This window comes from Pipistrellus hanaki, assembly GCF_964339955.1.
Source record: "Pipistrellus hanaki genome assembly, chromosome: 1".
Lineage (NCBI taxonomy): Eukaryota > Metazoa > Chordata > Mammalia > Chiroptera > Vespertilionidae > Pipistrellus > Pipistrellus hanaki.
In genome coordinates, this window is record NC_140503.1 from 10698964 (window position 1) to 10717674 (window position 18711).

The window sequence follows — 18711 nt, forward strand, 5'->3', positions numbered from 1 at the left end:
TGTGGAGTACTGATTCTCTCAAGACTTCACCCATGGTGAAAAGGTCACCTCTGCTTCCTTTTCCCTCCTTTTCGTATTCTTCTTATTAAAACATTCAGACCTATACAAAAAGTGCAAGCATAGTATAGTCACCACCTATCCACCCTACTCCCTAGAGTCAGTAATTGTTAACATGTTATATGCGCGTCATCTTTATGTAGAGGTACGAACCAATTAAAAGGAAGTTGTAGGCTCTCACCCTTTAAAATGTCAGCACGCGTCCCTTAGGAACAAAGACATTCTCCCGTGTAACCTCCACACCATTACCGCACCAAGAAAAGTTAAAAGAATTCCTACAGCATCAGATAGGCGGTCCTCTATTCAGATTCTCCAGTTGTCCCTCCGAGTCTTTCGTGACTGTTTTGTGTTTTGTTAAAACTGGACCTCATGAAGGTACAGGCATGGCAACTGGATTTTTTTTTTTTTTTTTTTTTTTTATCTCTTTAGTTTCTTCAGTCTGGAATGATCCTACCAAACCCCATCCTTTTTTTATTTTTTTGAGACGATCGGGCAGGTTGTGTAGGGCAGTGGTTGGCAAACTCATTAGTCAACAGAGCTAAATATCAACGGTACAACAATTGAAATTTCTCTTGAGAGCCAATTTTTTTTAAACTTAAATGTCTTCTAACACCACTTGTTCAAAATAGACTCTCCCGGGCCGTGGTATTTTGTGGAAGAGCCACACTCAAGGGGCCAAAGAGCCGCATGTGGCTCACATGCTGCAGTTTGCCGACCCCAGGTTTAGGGGATGGATGCCTCCCATCCTGGATTTGGCCGAATATTTCCTAGTGACGGCGTTCAACTTGTCTCTGTGTCCCCTGGAGGGAGCCCCAGATTCAGGCTTGTTTCAGGTGATAGTTGCCAGGTGACACTGGGCGCTTCTTAAAATCAGGTCTGACCAGGGTGTCTCACTGCCAGTGATGCTAAGTTCGGACCCTGGCCACTTCCCTCCAATGGATGATACATTTTTTCCCCTTTTGCAATTAGCCCATAATCTAAGGGGGATCTCCTGTCACTGCCTGCGTACTCATTGATGATTCTTGCCTGAATTATTTCACTGGAGGGTTCCAAAATGGTGGGGTTTTTTGTTTTTGTTTTTTCCTTCAAATGTTATCACTAGTTCTGTGTTACAGTTGCAACTATAACGGCTGTATTATAGAGAAAATGATGGGTGTGATTCATCATCTCTAATGGTGGCAACTAAGTCTCTGTGAGTATCGCTGTGGACTCCTGGGATTTCATGTAGTCAGCGTTTTGTAATCAGTTGTAGCCATTGTTTGGATGTCCCTTTTCTGCTGTTTTGTTAATGTTCTTGGAACCTTCCCCTTTTAGTCTTTGGCTACTTTCTTGCTTTTTTTTTGCACAGAACTCTCCTAGGCTCCTCTTAGACTCCCCATTTGCTGACTGGGCGTCATCTGTTTCTCCTGAAGTCCCCGATTCCTCTTAGTGGAAAAGGGTGCGTAGAAACCAAATGTGGGTGCGGGGAGTGTGCGTTGTGGCTGGGGTGCTAACAATCAGGGCTTGCCGTCCACAGAACGAAGGACGAGGAGACCCGGGGGTTTATTGATCTCTCCACGTCACATTGAACATCCCTGGGCATGGCTTTACATCTTCGATTTTGTGCTCAGAGCTCTTTGCTTGGCTCCTGGTTCTGTTAATAATGCCCTCAACACATCCCTCTTCGTTTTTTTACTCTGCAGGATAGGTAAAATTGTTTCAAAACTGTTGTTACTGTTAACAGTAATTCTGATTAAAACACAGCATTCTTTTGTAGATCATTTTGTCCTTTGTATGTACATCCCACTAGGTTGAGTCAGTATTGGGTTATAATGCTACATGAAAGGATTCTTTTCTCTGTGAGGTGAGGCTGCCAATTAATCCTCTATCTAGGTTATTTTGTTGGCCTTACATTTTTTTTATTTTTATTTTAAATACTATGCCTTGCTCTTTTTTTTTTTTTTTTTTTAATTAAAAAAAATCAACCTTATTGAGACATAGTTCAATACATTTATAATAAACTACAGGTCTGGTGCATGGAGATGTGCACTGATGGGGTCCCTCAGCCTGGCCTGCACCCTCTCGCATTCTGGGACCCTCCGGGAATGTCAGGCTGCTGGGATCGGGCCAGAACCGGCAGTCTGATGGTCCCCAAGGGATGTAGTAGTGTGGAGTGGCAGGCGGCCAGGGAGGAGTCCTGGCTGGGCTCCGTGACACTCCTGCTCATCCTGGCCCCACTCTGTGTGCTGTGCCGCTGCCACTCAATAGTGCTGCCAGGGAGGCAGCAGAGGCTCACGCAGCTGCTGAGCGTCTGCCCCCGGTGGTCGGTGTGTGTCATAGTGACGGTCAAATGGTCGACTGGTCGCTTAGGGTTTCGTATATAGAGATGCACCATTGAAGGTGTTTTTTGATTAATGTGCCTATTCCTATGTAACCGACAGCTACAGTGGAGAACAGAATGATTTCAGCACCACACGTTGCCCCTGTGATCCTTTGAGTGGGTCTCCTCTCTCTCCACCCAGACCCTCAGGCAACTAACTACTGATCTATTTTTTCCTCTCAGTAGAGTCATTTTACCTTTCCTAAAATTTCATGTGACTGAAATCAGAGGAATAGTAGACTTTTATTTCTAGCTTCTTTTACCCGACTGAATGTTTTTGAGAATCATAAATATTGTGTGTATCAATAATACGTTCCCTTTTATTGCGGAGCTGTACTCCATTTTGTGGGGAAGTCATAATTTGTTTATCCTGTCACCCGCTGATAGAGGGTGGGTGGTTGGCTGGTTTTGGGGATGAATAACGCTGCTCTGAATTGTCTCACACAAGCCTCTGTGCAGATGTGTGGGTTCATTTCTCTCAGGTAGGCTTCTAGGAGTGGGATTGCGGGGCCCCGGGGTAAGTGTATGGTTCATCTGATAGGAAAACGCCAAACTGCTTTCCAAATTAGTCGTGGCTCCCATCCCTCCCAGGGATTTGTGGGGTCGCGCTTCAGTAGCTCCCCATCCTGACCAGCACTTAGTGTTGTCAGTGGTTTCAGTGTTAGCCATCCCAGTGGGCATGTGGTCACCTCTCTTGATTTTAATTGTGTTGCTCTCCTTTGGATTGCACGGCTTCTTAGTTCCCTCATCGACACTCTATGAAAAAGGATGGTTAGTGAGGTTTTAAACATATTTTTTTCTCAATCCCACTCTCACAGGTGTGGGTTCAAGGACTGGCCAATCTGTTGAGCTCCGTGTTGTCAACTGGGTCTTGAACCAACATAGCATAGTCCCCGCCTTTATGGAGCTTACATATTAGAGGGAGAGGAGACAGACATGAATCCAATGGCCTCCTAAGTAAATGTAAAAATCATGACTTTGCCGTGTGCTCTGGATAGAGCGGGCTGGGGCTGCTGTGTCTGTATTTCATCACGGGTTCTCCAGGAAAATAAATCGTCTTGTGTGCTCCCTTTCTTAATACTTAATGCAAAATTTCCAAAATGCTGTTTGTTACTCTGGGGCCTGTCGTGACAGGTTCAAGCCTGGGAAAGTAACCAGCACCCTGTGGTTGGAACCCACTCTGCGGATACACCGTGATGAGCTTCCCATGACCATTTGGCTTCAGAGCAGGGGTCTTCAAACTACGGCCCGCGGGCCACATGCGGCCCGCAGAGGAGTCTGATCCGGCCCGCCAGGTTTTTTGGGCAGTGAGCGCAGCCGAGGTGTTACAGTAGGAATTAGTAGTTCATATAGTCCGGCCCTCCAGCTCTCTGATCTGGCCCCCACTTTAAAAAGTTTGAGGACCCCTGCTTCAGAGGAAGCCGGATACCCACCTGTTCCTCACACAGCCCCGGCTGAAACACACTTTCAGTGTCTTTGAAACTATGCCGGTAGTGCGTGGTTTACACTTAATGGTGTTAACTGCCTTTTTAAAATTTTGTTTTTAACATTGTGGATACGCTAGATTTGAATCATTCCTCAGTGATTAAAGAATGTCAGTGCATGTTACCAGTGTTTTGGTTTTTAAAAATTACATCTTATAAATTTGTCTAGAAGCCTGTTGCAGGAAGATTCCTGCAATAGGGCTTCCTGCGGTGATCTGCTTCCCTCCCTTCTCCCCCGCCCTGCTTGCTTGCTTCTCTGCAGCTTCGCTCCCTTCTTCAGTGCTTGGCTTCCTTCTATACTGTCTTCAGTCTTTGCTCTGCTCTGTGCCTGGATATGCAAATTAACCACCATCTTTGTCGTGCTAATTTGCATGCTCACTCCTGACTGGCTCATGGGCGTGGCTTGTGGGCATAGCGGAGGTACCATCAATTTGCATGTTTCTTTTTTATTAGATAGGATGGGAGATTTCTCACCACCCCTTCCACCCATGAAACAGCTCATAGCTTTTATTTAGATTTGAAACTGGTTTATGTTTTAATTTCCTGGAGATAAGCCTGACATAGTACAAAACACCAATGGCCTGTCTTCGTGATGAGGTTGACTGTTAGCGTCCTAAATGTTTAGAAACTTTATTAGACTCAGTGTTGTTTCAGTAATTGCACTCATGCCATGTTGCTATTACGTGCCCTTATAAAGTGTTTAAGAGGTTGTTTGAATCAGCTCTTCTAAAACTGGAAACTTCACTGACACTTGTACTATTTGTGATTTTTTTATGCAGTTACTGTGAGTTTGAAGCATAATAGTAATCATGGTTCACTTACAGAGAACATTTTTAGTAACTAGACCTTTCTAATACTGCAGTCGAGCATTCATGTTTGAAAGCTTCACCTTTTAAGAAGACAAGTTCTCTTACAAAGTATACAGCAGAGCTCATTGTTCTGGAAGTATTGGTGATATACCCCCCCCCCCCCCCACACCCCCCATCTCCCTGTTGGCTGTCCTCTGTGACTTGGAGAAATTGCAAGGGAATTACGATGTACATATTGTGGCATGTGGATTCCAACAGTGAAATTCTAGGGTGATGAAATATAGACACAACAGCCCTAGCCCGCTCTTTCCACAGCACACGGCAAAGTCATGATGTTACATTTATTTTTGAGGCCGTTGGATTCACATCCGTTTCCTCTCTCTCTAATATGTAAGCTTCATGAAGGCGGGGACTGTGTCCATGTTGGTTCATGACCCAGTTGACAAAATAAACATTTCGGTATTTATTTTGCCAGTCACGGTCCTGGCAGGACAGATGGCGCACTCAAACCGGAGTAACCGAGGAACACTTCGTGAAGGGTTGGCTCCAGCAGTGAGCAGGGACACAAGAAGCCAGCGTCCCCTGTCCTGAACATCTCCCATGTACACGTGGGAGAGGGTGTGGCTCCTGGTGGGCCACGATGGGAGGATTAAAAATATCTAAGGATCTTCCCTTGATAAAATATCTAACCCTAACCCCACACTCTTCAGTGAGGTTCTAATAGTCTTCATTTTCAAGCACTTGACAGTTACATCCCCGCCACTGGGAGACGCCACAGAGTCTGGGGAGGTTTCTCCCAGCGAAGGGCCTTCCTTCCCTGCAGAAGGGGAGTGCCCAGGGTGGGGCTGGCCTCTCTGAGAGCACAGGGTACACCGCCCTACAGGCCAGGGTGGGGCTGGCCTCTCTGAGAGCACAGGGTACACCGCCCTAAGGCTCTTCTGCACGTGAGAGTGGGACCTGGGGTTTCCTCGCAGGTTCACCACGGCTTAAATGGCCAGGTGAGCTACCGTTCCTGAGTGCCCCGCAGGCTGGACGCTATCCTTGGGGCCGGCACCCGGGGGGGGGGGGGGGGGGGACGTGCATGCTGCTGAGATGCATGCACTGTTTCATTGTTGTTTGGAGGAACAGCCACACAGTTGAAATACCCCAAAGCCCAACTCTTCTTTCTGTTGTCTTAGAGGGTAGATAAGAGTGTCTTATATATGCACTTTAAATCCTTGTTATGTACTTGGATGACACACTTCCAGCAGGCTGGGCTTTCTTACGGAAGCAGCATGGTTTGGTGGGAAGGTGGAGGCAGCTCAGAAGACTGAGGTTCGAATCCTGACTCGGCTGCTGGCTGATAATGATCTAGCCCAGTGGTCGGCAAACTCATTAGTCCACAGAGCCAAATATCGACAGTACAATATTTGAAAGCTCTTTTGAGAGCCAAAATTTTTAAACTTAAACTTCTAACACCACTTCTTCAAAATAGACTCGCCCAGGCGAGTGGAAGAGCCACACTCAAGGGGCCAAAGAGCCGCATGTGGCTCACAAGCCGCTGTTTGCCGACCACGGATCTAGGGCAAGCCCCTGTCATTTTGGAGCTTGTTTTCTTGGCTATAAATGAACTAATCTTCCCGGATCCTTCACCGAGTTGTTCAGGGCCACCTGAGGTATTTGATCGCCCTTTGAAATTTGCTATACAAACGGCTAAACTGATGCTTTGCTTGCTCTTGGTCAGGTGCCAGCAATGCAAATATACTAGACTCATAATAATCATGGTAACTTTTGACTTTGTTTTCCATTGGACACGAATGGTTAGAGAGAGAGAGAGAGAGAGAGAGAGAGAGAGAGAGAGTGAGTGTGTGTATGTAAGAAAGCATTTGTATGCATGCTCCCATGTAAGGATGTACATTATTTAGTATAGGTCCGTGATCCGCAATCTGTGACTCGAGAGCCACATGCGACTGGCCCCTTGAGTGTGGCTCTTCCACAAAATACCACGGCCTGGGCGAGTCTATTTTGAAGAAGTGGCGTTAGAAGAAGTTTAAGTTTAAAAATTTGGCTCTCAAAAGAAATTTCAATGGTTGTACTGTTGATATTTGGCTCTGTGGACGAATGAGTTTGCCGACCACTGATCTAGGGTGATTCAGGAATCATTGGTGATTTGACTTGGAGAGTGGTGTGGTTTTATGCAGTTGGCTGCCTGCCTGATAATGGTGTTTGTCACAGACTCGTGTTTTGATGGTGAGGGTTAGAGGTTCCTGAGCCAAGACTGATTGCATTTGATCTTAGGCAAGTTCCTTAACCTGTGTGAACATTAACTGCCTTATCTGTAGGGTCAGAATACTACCTACCTGCTGGGTTTGTTGGGAGAATGAAACGAAACAATGCCCGAAGGATGGCTAGGCTAGTGCCCAGCCCCGGCTCGGGTCTCAGTTAATGTTAATGGCTATGGCTATTGCCTCTGTTAACGTCTCTACTACCATGTCTGTGTGCACCCTGAGTTCCCAGCGGGACTGACTTAGGCCAGGTGACTCAGCTCTATGGTACTGAGTTGAAATGTCTTGTGTGTAGGGTTTCCATGGATCATTGAGCTGGCTGTGCTTGGAAACCGGAATTAATCATGGGGCTGGGTCTGTGAGTGTGGTTGGTACGTATCCGCACGCATTCCTGGACCACGCACCCACATTTCCTGCCTGTCCCTCCCCTGAGGGGAGATCGGAATACCGGCTCCGTGGTTCAGACCGAGATCCGGTTCAGGGCTAATGAAACGCCGGTGAGGGCGCTTTTACACATCGGCTGGACGCGCAGGGTAACGTGTTGTTAACGTGTTAACAACCCCCCCCCCCACCCGCCGCCGCACCATGTAATCAGGTAACGCGTCACCCTTGGCAGGCTCTCGCTCTGGCAGTCAGTCTTCTTGTTTGCTGTCGTGTCGCCATGTGTAATTGTCGGTTATTAATCAACCCGGGGAGGTTCTGGTTGACTCCCTGGAGGAGTGCTCTTTGTGTCCTGCGCCTCGGGTTGCAAGGAGCTCTCAGGTGAGCTGAGAAGTGTCCGGCCACGGATGTGTTGTCTCTGGGGCCCTGTGGCCCAGTTACTAACTTCTGGGGCACTGGGCCTGTGGCTCTGGTGAACCCCCTTAGTGAACAGTGCTCCACGGTGGCACTGGCCTTCCCAGGTGGCACACATCACATTGTCATTCACGCTCAGCAGTCTGCTGGATGGATGGATGTGCAATTTCTGAAACTCCCCCACCTCCCATTTGCAGGACCACACAGAAACCATTTGTAATGATGAGGTGGACGACTAATGTAAATTGCCTTTTTTAAAAATTGTTAATTGAGTATCAAAAAAAAAAATTTTAGAGAGAGAGAAAGGAAGGGAGAAGGAGAGAAACATTGATGTGAGAGTGAACTATCAATTGGCCTCCTCCTGCATGCCCCTTACCAGGGATCAAGCCCACAATCCAGGCATGGGACAATGCTCAACCACTCACCCACACTGGCCAGGGCTAAATTGCCTTTTAAACACTCTGAAAGGAGTATTTAAGGGCCTCCAGGAGAGTCAGTGTGGGGCCAGGAGGGGAGGGCTTAGTCGCCATGGTGCCAAGGCTGTAGGCAGCTGCTGGAGTCACTCAGTCTCCCACCGGGGTTGCCTGTGTTCTCACGTGTCCTAGGGTTCGGGCCAATTAGTCTTTTTGGGTAGACTGTTCACTTGAACTTGCCCTCGGCCTCCTTAGCGTCTTGTGTGGCTTCCCCAGGTCAGGGATGGTTTCAGGCTTGTCTTTGTAGCAGGAGCACCAGCCCCAGGGTCCAGGCCTTGCTCAAACCCCATCTGTGGAAAGGTCTCCTTTGCTGCTGGAACACTTGTGCTGACTGTGGAGGTACCATAAAGGCACTTTCTCCCAGCGAGGGGCTCCCGCTGGTTACAGCCAGAGGCTGGGGGAGTCCCACACCAGGGCCTGCAGGGGGAGTGGGTGACTGCGGGTCCCATGGCCAATGGTGCAAGTCAACAGCCCCACTGTGCATGCTGTACTGAGAGAGAGGGTCTTTGTGATTTTTTTTTTTTTTTAATTAAATGGCCATAACTCTGGCTCAGTATGCTCACACCTTGTACCTGTAACTTTTACCTGGCCACCAACTTTGAGTTATGGAAATAAGGTGATCACATGATGTGTGCCATTTAGATAAGATCCTATTGGGACATTTAAAAATAGATGAGTAACTGCGGACAACCAGCAGATAAAGTGGCAGGAGGTGGGCCAGTGGTAATCCAGCCAAGGCCGCCTCTGCCTTCAGACCACAGGCGCTTATTACCCTCCATAAAACGATATTGAACCAATTATCACGGAGGCATTTGAACCTAAAGGAAGTGGAGGGACTGAGGAGGGAGGCTCAGTCCAGAGCCCAAGCTGCCAGGCCCCTTTCGCCTCTCGCTTCCTTTACTGTGTTTGTAAAAGTCCTCTCCTGGGCCTTGGACTTGTAAGATAACTGAGTTTTTATTTCTGACAACGTAAGGAATGTTGAATTTTGTCTTCTCTCATGTCTAGGAGCTTTCAGTCAGTTTGCTTTTTGAACTGAAAAAAAAAAAAGGAAGAAAAAAAGAAAAAGTATGTAAGAGGTGATTTAATACATGTCTTTCATTCTACCGTGTGTCCTTGAAATTTGCTTAATGCAATTTTAACTTTAAGGCTGTTATTAAAACATTTCAAAAAAGGATTATATCCACATTCCCGACAACTTTATCACATCATTGTACGTTCCTCTTTCATGGATGATAAATAAAACCGTTTAAATTTGCATATCTTGGTTTCTGTAATAAAGTTATTGGCAGTTAAGTGGTCACGGAGGATTTATTTTCCAATCCATATATCCTGTGGGAGGGCAGGGGGGTTGCCATGCCATGGCTTGAATTCATCTGAGAAATGCAGCTCTCAGACCATGGCTGGTAGGCGAGGTGCATAAAAGCACCCCGTTTCTTGCACTTCCTGGGTGCGCAGTGAGTGTCCGGGAACATTTTAAACATCTGCAAACCTGAACTGGGAGAATCCAGGTTGGATACGTGCCCTGATTTCAGAGACGCCAACTCTTTGGCCTTCAGACTCGGAGGAGGAGGGCACGGGCGCATCTCTGTGTGAGTTCCGTTGCTTTATTAGCACTTATCAGTGTGGCGCTTGACAAGATTTGTAAGTAAATACATTTTAGCTGTTTGATTATTTTATTATCGATCGTTGGGAGCGCACTAGCCCTTGACCCACTTGGGCAGTTGGAGAACAGCAGTCCAGAGCAGCCGCCACCAACTGCTGGTCTGTGGCCCACTGGTGGTCCCTGAGGCCCGAAAGGTTGGCGACCGCTGGGTACATAAAAGAACTCATTTCAACCCAAACAAATAATACTGGCTCCTGAGTTGATGTGCTTCAGACTTGGGGCCCTAGCCCCAATCCCATGGAAATCACAACATCCGGGCCTGCTGGAGGGCAGAGGCAGAACAGGGCTGAGGCAAATAGGGGGCACACACACACACACAGTAACTAATGAACTGGTTTCCCCTCGCATTCCCCTCCCCCAGCCTTACCAGGCCAGGTTCCTCCCAGAGGTCAAGTTGGGGCTGCTTTGGTTTTGTTTAGGTATTCATGTAAGGAAGTGATTGACTCTTTGCACATTGATTAAAACCTTCCCCCATGGATCCCCCCGTCACACACACAGAGCTCCAGCTGCCACGCTCCTGGGCCTTCCCCGCGGTCCCACCTGCGTCCCCTTGCCCCGTAGTCACAGGCCGCAGAGGAGGGAGGGGTGTTCAGAGACAGCTGAGGGGCTGTCACGTCCTCACGGAGCTCGCGTGCCTGGATATCGTACCCGTGACATGCTCATCACGATGGCCACCTTTATCCCTGCTGGAACACAGCTGTGAAAGAATAGCAAGACGTATCGGATGTTCCGAGGACCCGTTGGGAGTGAGCTGGAAACCCCAGGGGCTGGTTTTCGGGGGCTTTGTACCCAGAGAACTGCAGCCTGTCCTCCTCCTGCCTGCAGCCCCCCCCCCCCCCCCCCCCCCCCCGCAGCTGGTGGTAGACTGAGGCACACTGGGCCAGGTCCGAGAGACATTTCTGCCTGGACCAGGGGTAGGATTTCTCTTTTCCATCCCTCTGGCTACTTTTGGGGGAGTGGGGGGGGGGGGGCGTCTGTAAGAGCAGAGGGGGACATTCATTTAAAACACTGCAAATGGTTGGTAGGAACTTCCAACTGTCCGGAGTGTCTTCTTTTTAAACCGTTCTTTTTGGAGTAACTGTCTATTTTGTTCTGGAAAATGGACATGGATGAGGTTAGAAGAACATTCTTTGTACAGTGGTGCCTCGCATAACGAACGCCTCGCACAGCGAACTTTGGACAGGTTTTTCATGAAACCATCGGCCAAAAAGCAGAAAATGGATGAAGATGTGCAAGATTCGGTAGACTCTACTTAGTCTGTCTTAAAATTAAAAAAATGTGTGTTTGTTTTTAAAAAAAATTATGTTTTTAGATGTATCTAAATAAAAATATGTCATCTTAGCATATTTTTTTTATGTCATCTTAGCATATTTTATGCTACAGAACGAATTATTTTTTTTAACATGTATTGTTATGGGAAAACGCGTTTCACATAACGAACTTTTCGCATAACAAGCTTGCTCCTGGAACGAATTAAGTTCGTTGTGTGAGGCACCACTGTAATCAGTTTATTTTTCCCCCCCTCCTCTTTCCTGTACTTGGCTATTCTTCAGGTCATTTCTTAATGTTTTTAAAATTTAAAAATTCCCCCTGATAACTTTAGACTATAAATTACAGGATGTTAGACAAAAAGGGCCTTGAGGAATCACTCACCTGCCAAGTATTTTGTAGCTGTAGGATGCCATGGTCATCCATTAGATAATTTGTTGTTGTTCTATGTTGGTTCTCTCATCCCCCCCCCCAATACTCCCCCCCCCCCCCCTTCCCCCAGGTATCACCCAATTTCTCATGTGACTTCTTTTGACAAAGGAGAATTAAATGGCTCAGCTGCCTTTTAGATGCTGGGCATGGTGCTAGACGCGTTCTGTACACGATCACACTTAAGCCCAACGTGACGTGGACACGGTAGTGTGACCTCCAGCATGCAGTGAAGGGGCTGCTGGGCAGCTGTGTAGACAAGGGCCATTCAGGTTGGTCCCCTTGTTGCTTGGGAGCCACATGTGGGGACGCATCCTGGGATTCGGGGACGCATTCTGGAATCCTCCTTGGGAGAGCCCCGGCGCTGCTTCTGGCCCCTGTCTTGGGCACCGCTGCCTCTCGCCAACTGGAGAGGCCCAGGGAGCAGGAGCCTCAGGGAACGAGACTGTAGAGGGGGTTTGGCGGGAAGGTGAGAGGAGGTGCAGTGGGAACACGCCTGGGAGGCTGTGTATTCCCGCAGGGCATGCCCAGGTGGGCGCTGGCGGGTGCCCTGAACTAGGGGGTGGTGGTAAGGGGGGGCAATGCATGTGCCCACAATAAGTGCGTGTGGAGCGCATGCATGCGTAGCCTCAACTCCTTGCTGTTCGTCTCTTCCCTCCTCTTTTTCCTGTGGCCTTTTGGCCAGCTCGTGCAATCACTTGCAGTTGTTTATTGCTTGTCTTCCTCTGGAGGTTCTGCACCCTAAAAAACAGACCCTCCTTTGTGTCCTGATGGCCCGCCAGCACCCCATACTCCTTTAGGCCCTACGAGTGTTATGACAGGTGTTGTTAAATACTTGCTTCAGAGTGGGGCCCAAGGACGGGTGATTGTCTGGGTTCTTGCCTTGTCTGGGGGCTGACTCTGAGTTTTGTGGGAATGGCAGAACCTGGGGGCCTGCGCTCTCAGCCCTGGACCACCCCTCCTCTATCCCCCCATTCCTCTTCCTCTTCCTCTCTCTCTCCTCTTTGCCAGCTTGGGCCTGAGGAGCCAGCTCACACAGAGGAGGAGCCCGCCGCGGGGTGGGCAGCCTTGGGAGCAGAAAGTAGGCAGGACCGGGTGTGGGGGTGCAGCAGGGCGCCTGTCGGGGACTAGCTAGGTATCCATAGCGGAACAAACCCCGGCTGTTTCCGGGAGACTTAGCCTGCCTTCCAGATCCTGGGAAAGCCTGTGTGTTGGCTAGAAAGGCAGCTGCAAAATCAGCAGCTCTGGGGCCTCCTGTCTGCACAGCTACAGAGTCTTGGTGCTGAGTGACTGGACGTTACTCCAGTTCCACGTGAGCCCCCGGGTCCCCAGGGAACAGAGAGGGGCCTCAGAGGGCAGCCCTCTCCCCTCCAGGACTCTTTCTTCCCTAAGGCTGCTCCTTCTGCCTGACCAGCTCTGCCCCCAGCGCTGCCACCCCAATTCATTCTTCTCCCGTCCTGCCCCAGGGCAGCGGGGAGGCCGCCTCTCCTCTTAGGAAAGGGGTGGCAGGGACCACAGGGCCCTGGGCCCCCAGGAGGCCTTGATGCTAGAAGTGACTCCAAGCACGGCTTCCTCAAAGTCTCTCATCCCTCCTGGCTTCACTCAAGGGACCAGGTGTTGCTTTGTTTTATTCTCATCCTTCCATGTTCACCTCCATCTCAGCGTATCCCATACAAAACGCTTCCTTCGGACCAAGGAGAGTAGCACCAGGCAATGGCAAACAAAAGTTGTACGTGGTTCTTTTTTTTCTTTTTTTCTTTTTTTCCGATGAAATCTGCATCATTTCACAGTGTGGCAAGTACTGCTGCTACAGGGCAGGGGCTGCCTGGCTGGAGCTCAGTGTTAAGGAAAGCCGGCTGTTCCATATTTTTATCTTCACCATAAAGAGAGCAGTGTTTGTTAAGCTCCTGACCCGTGTGTGCCGAGGACTGTATTATCTGATTTAATCCTCACAACAATCCTATGAAGCAGGTAGCATTATATTCCCGCCCTTCCCCCCCCCCCCCCATGGGGAGACTGAGGCTCAGAGCAGGTAAGTAACTCGCCCAAGGTGGCACAGCTGGGAAATTGAAACAAGGCTTGGTCCCAGGTCTCCCCGACTCCAGTGTCCATGCCAACCTATTAAGGGCTGTCCCTGGAAAGCTCAGTTCACCGCCCTTACAGACGCGTCGAACTGGCCAAGAACAGGAAAACGGCAGTGTGGGGGAGCTCGGAGGGCGCTGGGAAAATGCAGGCTCGTGAATACCAATTAAACCTATGGTAACATGCGCAAAGCCTAGAGTTCAGAGCCTGTGGGATGATTTAGTCTAATCCCCTAATTTATAGATGAGGAAGCAGACCCAGAGGGGTCGATGAACTCACATACACCGTGGTTCCAGAAGGCAATGACATGAGGTTAGCTCAGCTCATCATCCACTCTTATCACCGACAACGGGCTCACTTAGTCCATTCTGCGTCTCTACCTCCTGTGTATCCCCCAGCCCCCCCTGCGGTCCCCTGTTCCTGCCTTCAAGCTCTTACTTAGATCACCATTGGCACCTTCTTGCAAATCCCACAGGACCAAGCCCCACTCTCCCAGCCCCTGCACACCCCTCACCTGGTTTTAGGGCCCCAGCACGGCAGAAGCTCTGAGTCTGAACTCTGGGTTTGCGTGTGGAAGCTGTAGGACAGGGGCAGGGAAGGCTGGACTGTGGTTTTGTAAATGCAGTGTACGGAAGCACAGCCTTGACTATTCGTTTATGTTTGTGGCTGCTTTTGTGCTCCAGGGCAGAGCTGAGTGGTCAAGACAGAGACCGTGTGGCCCACGGAATCGAAAGTATTTACTCTGACCCTTTAAGAAAAAGTTTACCAGCTGATGTTAAACCTCTGAAGCCAGACCCCCTTAGACCTCCCTCCATACGCTCACGAGCTTTCCCGGTACAGGTGGGGATGGCCAAGGGCACAGCTGAGGGGAGAGAGGTGGATGTCCAGAAAGTTCTCTCAAGTTCCTGGATCAGTCAGTCATTCTTCTTCTTGTTAATCTTCCCCTGAGGATTTTTCTCCATTGATTTTTTTATTTTATTTTTATTTTTTAAGAGAGAGTGGAAGGGAGAGACAGAGAGAAACATCGATGTGAGAGAGACACATTGTTTGGTTGCCTCCATCACATGCCCCGATGGGGAGGGGGGATCTCACCTGCAACCGAGGTACGTGCCCTTGACCAGAATTGAACTTGAGACCCTTCAGTCTGTGGGCTGACACGCTATCCACTGAGCCATACCGGCCAGGGCCCTCCGCCATTCTTAATACATGAGCGCCTCAAAGCTTACATGTTCCAATGAGCCCTGGATTTCCCCCTCTCCCAATCTTTGATCTGTTGCGTTGCTCAAACCAAAGACTTATTTTGTTTCTTTTTCTTTACCTGCCACTTTTTCTTTAACTTCCAATCCATCACCGGCTCCCGCTGGCTCTCCAGAGCCCACCCCGAAGCTGTCCTCTCTCCTCCATCTCCACTGCTCGGACGCGGCCAGCATGGCTAGACGGAGGCCTCAGCTCCTAACAGCTCCTGTCTTGTCGCCCCCTTCTTTTTCTTCACAGAAGCCGTATTTACTCTTCTCTTCCCCCTCCAGAATCCAGGCTTCAGGAGAGTGGACCCTGTTTGCCCTCTTCTGCATTCACCAATGTGTCCCCGCGTTGCCTGGCTTACCCTGGGTACCTTATGGATGAGGGGAGGGAAGGATGAGGGGGTTGGTGGGGGACACACCCTCAGGAATGACATGTGAGAAACATCAAAAGGGATGGTCTCAGGTTTGCCACGATCATGTGTCCAGCTCCCTACACCATTTTGATGTGGGTCCTGCCCCCTTTTCCCCCTTCCCCTCACACAGCCCCTTCCTGCATGGGGTGTCACATTGAGAGAGCCCTTCATTATTGCTGGACGTGGGCCATACCCCCCACAAGTGACAAAAGAAAAAACATGGGAGCCACTGTCCTAGGCCAGTGTTTTTATCACACTTTGGAACCCAGATTCCTCGAAGTGTTTGTTACCTCGTGATCCGTATGCATGTGTGCACATGAGTACACACCAACACGTTTCACAGAGTACCACTGGCTCCAGGCATTTTCTAGTCGAGTCTGTTCGGTTCGGTTCTGTTCCATTGAAACAACGCTGGCTGTTAACCCATGACATGGATTTCATGACCCATTCACGTGTCATAGTCCCCAGGTTGTGAACGGTGTTTCAGACCCGGTCAGAGCTCACAACCTGGTGGAGACCCCGGACGGAGACAATGCCAGGCAAACCGCCAGGTGCCGCCCTCCGGTCCCTGAGCTGCGGGGGATGGCCCCTGGGTCTAGTGCTCTCAGGGAAAGTTACTATAGAGGTTAGGTTGAGGATTTAATGTAGTTGTTCTTCTCTCTCTCTCTCTCTCTCTCTCTCTCTCTCTCTCTCTCTCTCTCTCTTTAATATATTTTATTGATTTTTACAGAGAAGAAAGGAGAGGGTTAGAGAGTTAGAAACATCGATCAGCTGCCTCCTGCACACCTCCTGCTGGGGATGTGCCCGCAACCAAGGTACATGCCCTTGACCGGAATCGAACCTGGGACCTTTCAGTCTGCAGGCTGACTCTCTTTCCACTGAACCAAACTGGTTACGACAATCTCTCTTTTTTAAAACATTTCTCACTAATCAGTTCCACAATATCGGCTCTTCATGTGTGTGTGTCTGCTATTCCCCAGGTGCTTTTTAATTAAAAAACAAAGGTTGGCTCCTTCATATCTTTTTACTCATTTCCCCCTTTACTCTTTACATTAGTTTTTTTTTTTCCTTCAAACTGTGTGTGTGTGTTATATATATATTTAATGTGAAAGTGTATCTTTGAATGAACATGTTTCTTCCCTTATAATTTTGAATTCCTTAACATTCAATGAAACATGACCCATACAGTTATTATGGTAAAAAACACACACCGCCCATATTATTTAGATAAGACACAGATACCTCTAAAAGCTCTTACTCTCAAACATACTGCACAGCGATAATAAAATTACAACCTTCTCCCCTCCATTAAATGTAATTTCTCCTGACCTAAGAAATGAGCACTCTCTCCTGCATGCTTCCATCTGAAATGTTTCCAAATCAACCCTCTTTACAATTTTGAACCCTAACACGAAACCAAGGAGAAGGCTTGCAAATAAGACCCGGTTATTCCGTCTTCCAAGCTCTCTGCCCAGCGCTCTGCACTGTCAGGCCATTGGCAGGACTAACGAGATTGGCCGTGTCGCGCTGTCTCGGCGGGCGTGTCCTGGAGAGGCGCTGCTTTTGTTCATTGTTGGCTCTTTGGAAATTCTTAGATACTGAAACTCGTGTCTGGTCTCTAAAGAGGTTTCCTGGCCCCTCTCACTGTAAAATGCAGGACTGACCAGGGTGGGCACCATCATGATCCAAAGCCCAGACCGATGGCTGCAGCCAATGAATGAACTGTGACTATGCGCTGAACCTCAGCTTGATGATCACTGTGCAAAGATTGGGCCAAAGAAGACTTCCAGCAGCTAGGTTACTGTGAGCCAGACTGGCTTCCTGAGCAAGGGAGAAGGTGCAGCAGAGGAGACACGGAGTGAGGGGTGCAGAGAAGGCTGATGGAATAATGGGGGGGGGGGGGGGGGGGCAGGCAGATCTGAGAAGAGGAGGCAAGATCCTCCAAGTGAATTTGTTAAACTGCATCCATGAGTGCACTGTTGCCTTCTCCCGCCACCAGCTTGCTGGAGGCTCTGCCCACTGCCCCTAACAGAATGTGGTGCCGAAATCAGTGTGGCTCAGTGGATGGAGCGTTGGCCTGCGGACTGAAGAGTCCTGAGTTCAGCCGAGACCGGTTTGGCTCAATGGATAGAGCATCGGCTTGGGGACTGAATGGTCCCGGGTTCGATTCCAGTCAAGGGCATGTACCTTGGTTGCGGGCATATCCCCAGTAGGGGGTGTGCAAGAGGCAGCTGGTCGATAACTCTCTCTCTCATCGATGTTTCTAGCTCTCTATCTCTCTCCCTTCCTCTCTGTACAAAATCAATAAAATATATTTTAAAAAAAATAAAATAAAATAAAATAGGAATTTAAAAAAAAAAAAGAGTTCTGAGTTCAGTTCCGGTCAAGGACATGTACCTTGGTTGCGGGCACGTCCCCAGTGGGGGGTGTGCAGGAGGTAGCTGAATCGATGTTTCTCTATCATTGATGTTTCTAACTTTCTATTTCTCTCTCTTCTTCTCTGTAAAAAATCAATAAAATATATTTAAGAAAAAGAATGTGGTGCTGCTTTCAGGATGGACAGTTTTGGGGTACTCGGAGGTGATGTAATGAGAGGCATTGCACAGCCACCTCTGCTCTCCTTCTGTCGGAAAGGAGAAGTTCATGGCCTCGTCAGCATTTACTGGGACCTGCAGGTGCTGCCCCTCTTCTAGGCGTTTCACAGGCCATCGCTGGCCTCCACCAGTCTCTCGGACCTTTGTGTTGCCAATGAGGAAGCCAAGACTTTCCTCGGGACCCTGGCTTGCCCAGGGCCGCACAGGGAATGTTGAGCTCCAGAATTTGGGGAACTGACTGAAATACACATATTTTTAAGCTTCTTTAAGCTTCTGTTTTTATCTTAACCCTGCCCGCTTCTTGCACCTAGGTCAGTTACCCTGTGAAACCTCATTCCCACCCCCAACCCACCCCCCATCCTGTGGCCTTTCCCTTTAGTTTGTAAATTGTATGGTGATAGAGCAAACAAGCTGTTTAGGCCAGGATTAGGAGAAACCGCATTCTTGGTCTATTGTTACTTCCCTGGGAGGGTCCATAGTCCTTCCTTGCTTGGTCGTGTTTCTTCCCTGTAAGATTAGCCCCGGAAGCCACCTGGATGAAAACATAAGCCACTAGGCTCCCAGGGCTCAGATCCTCTCTCTGCAGAAATGGTTGGGCTGCCCGTGAGCCCGGGCCCTCCAGGCAGCTGGCTTGGGGCCTTGTGTTCAAGTGGATCGGAAAGGCAGGTCCTACTGGGTCTTGGATGCGGTCAGGGCAGGTCCCCTCTGCGCAGGAGTTGCTGGCTCTTGGGGCTTTTGTGCTTCGCTTAACATTATTCAGATTCAGTCGTTATGGTCTA

At 49.0% G+C, this 18711-nt stretch overlaps 1 protein-coding gene and 1 long non-coding RNA gene across 6 annotated transcripts in view; one reads left to right on the top strand and one right to left on the bottom strand.

Annotated features, from left to right (window-relative positions):
* The window catches only part of FOXN3 (forkhead box N3), a 350430-nt gene that overhangs the window by 176439 nt on the left and 155280 nt on the right, over window positions 1–18711 (top strand). The gene's annotated exons all lie outside the window — the stretch shown is intronic.
* Window positions 9899–11575, bottom strand: LOC311622932. The gene is made up of 3 exons (XR_014795069.1): window positions 11400–11575; window positions 10445–11032; window positions 9899–10166 (listed from the first exon to the last, which is right to left on the bottom strand). It is a non-coding gene; the product is annotated as an uncharacterized lncRNA (long non-coding RNA).